This window comes from Frankliniella occidentalis, unplaced genomic scaffold, assembly GCF_000697945.3.
Source record: "Frankliniella occidentalis isolate FOCC.00 unplaced genomic scaffold, Focc_3.1 Scaffold16, whole genome shotgun sequence".
Taxonomy (NCBI): Eukaryota; Metazoa; Arthropoda; class Insecta; order Thysanoptera; family Thripidae; genus Frankliniella; species Frankliniella occidentalis.
This window is the reverse complement of record NW_026267146.1, coordinates 610,202-612,368: the sequence shown is the minus strand read 5'-3', so window position 1 is coordinate 612,368 and position 2,167 is coordinate 610,202.

Here is a 2,167-nt window from a genome sequence, read left to right as displayed (position 1 = left end):
AGAGAGAGAGAGAGAGAGAGAGAGAGAGAGAGAGAGAGAGAGAGAGAGAGAGAGACCGTCGGACTGGGGATCCCCGGTGTGTTTGTCGGTGCCTCTCTCTCGCACTGCCGTAACTGCCGGAGGCAGCGGTCTCGCCTGTAATGAAAGCCTCCGGGCGACACCGTCATGGGGAACAGACGGCGGTTACTCATGACATGTCATAGACATGAACCATTCTATTTGTTGTCATAGGCAAGACACACAACACTCCATGGGTTTTGCACGTTTTCATGATAAAGTTGTCAACGTGACGCGACGCGTCTGAGGACGCTTCCAGAGCTCTGGACGTACTCTGTTATAAAAATTTTAATTTAACAACTGTTTGTGTGCTGATTTCAAAGCTGCCAAGACTACTTGTAATATTTGTTTACGGCGCAACTTTAATTGTAAAATCACAATGACCCCAGTTATTAAAACCAGTAGCATCATTAGCACGGACCTATCTAAAAATGAGCCTATAATGCTCTTAAAGCGCTTAAAATGCGCCAAGGCGACTAAAATTCGTATTTAATAATGGACAGATAAAATAGTCATGCATGCCTGGGCCCCAAATAAGAACATCGGACTTGGGAGCTAATATTGTACTTAGCTCCTTTACATGAGGCCTCTGGATACTGTTGCTTTGAAGCAATCATCTTTTTACAATTCAAGACATCAAATTACAGGCCTGGCGTAAAATTTTGGTTACAAGCTCAGTTACAATTAGGGTTGTAACTCTGCTTTTACAGCTGAGGTTGTAAAACTACAGTATATTTTTTACAGTGATGCAAGTGCGAGAAAAGGATGTTTGTTTTTGTTTTTTAACTAAAATTTGAATCAAGGTAAAAAAGACATTTAGTGCATCCATGCACCAGATATTTGCCCCCCTCATGATTGTAATTTTATAGCAAGATTTTGTGAATAGAATTAGAATGAAGCTAGAAACCTGTCTCACTGTGCAGGGAAACTCCCCTCCCTCCTCCTCCCACATCTCCGCTCGCACGGCGCAAGCCTCATCAACGCAAAGGCCAGGAATAAGCGAATCGAGCCAGGGGGCTTCGCCCGCGAGCGGAAAACTTCCACAACAACATCCTTAGACATTGTCAAATAACATTCTAAATGTCCGGCCCGGTGACGGAGGAAAACGCACGACTTAATTACGCGAAAAAAATAACGTTTCCCTGACGACCGTTGTGACCATGCAAGACAATTCCCCTCACATAATACATAATTAGGTTGACTCAAGGCGCTCAAGTACAGTAAACACCTTGCGACCACAATGGGTTGCCCGTTGAGTAGTAACGGAGGAAAATCGCTTAAAATGTTCATGCCGAGATCTAGATTATTGTTGTTTTTTTTCATGGTTTGTTGTTTATGGTTTTTTGTATGATTTGTTGTTTATTTTGGATGTAGTCTCGCGAGGCAGATCGTCTCACGGTGAGGCGCTTAAGCGGAGGCAGCTCGCCTCAGATGTTTTCAGACAATCACAGTCCTCAAACCCCACTAAGGTAGGCTGCCGCAGCTGAGGCGACTCGCCGCACGGGAGTAAATCCATACTGGAAACACATCGGTGTTTAGTACCTTTGCAGATGCTTTACTGAAATAGTGCCTTTACAAGGGCAATACTGCTCCCCCTCCTCCTTGAGAAAATGGTTTCATTGAACCAACACAGTTAAAACCGTACAAAGCAAAATGCCAAATCCTTCGTACCTACGAAGGATTTGGCACTTTTCTTCGTAAGGTTTTAACTGTGAATGGTAGTTCCCGTATTCCAACAGAAATTTCTGTTCACATGAAAGAATGTTTTCGTCACTTTGAAGAAGCTTTCTTTGTTTTAAAGAATGATTCTTTACCCAATGGCCATTTTGCCCGTAAAACAATGGAAAATCATTTAAACCAACAGAAAAATTCCAGTATAACATCAGATATAAAATCAAAGGTGCTTCTGTGTTTCCAGCTATTTAAGTGCGTTGACATAGGCATAAGTTCAGTGGAACATGAAGAAAGGTGCAAGTACCTTTCTTTTTCCTGTGCACCATTATGGTTTGTTGTTTACGGTTTGTTTTGTTTGGTTGGGTATTTCTGGTTTGTTGTTGTTGTTGTTGTCATTATTATTTTCTTCTTTCTACCCGGGAGTCGTCCCTCCCCC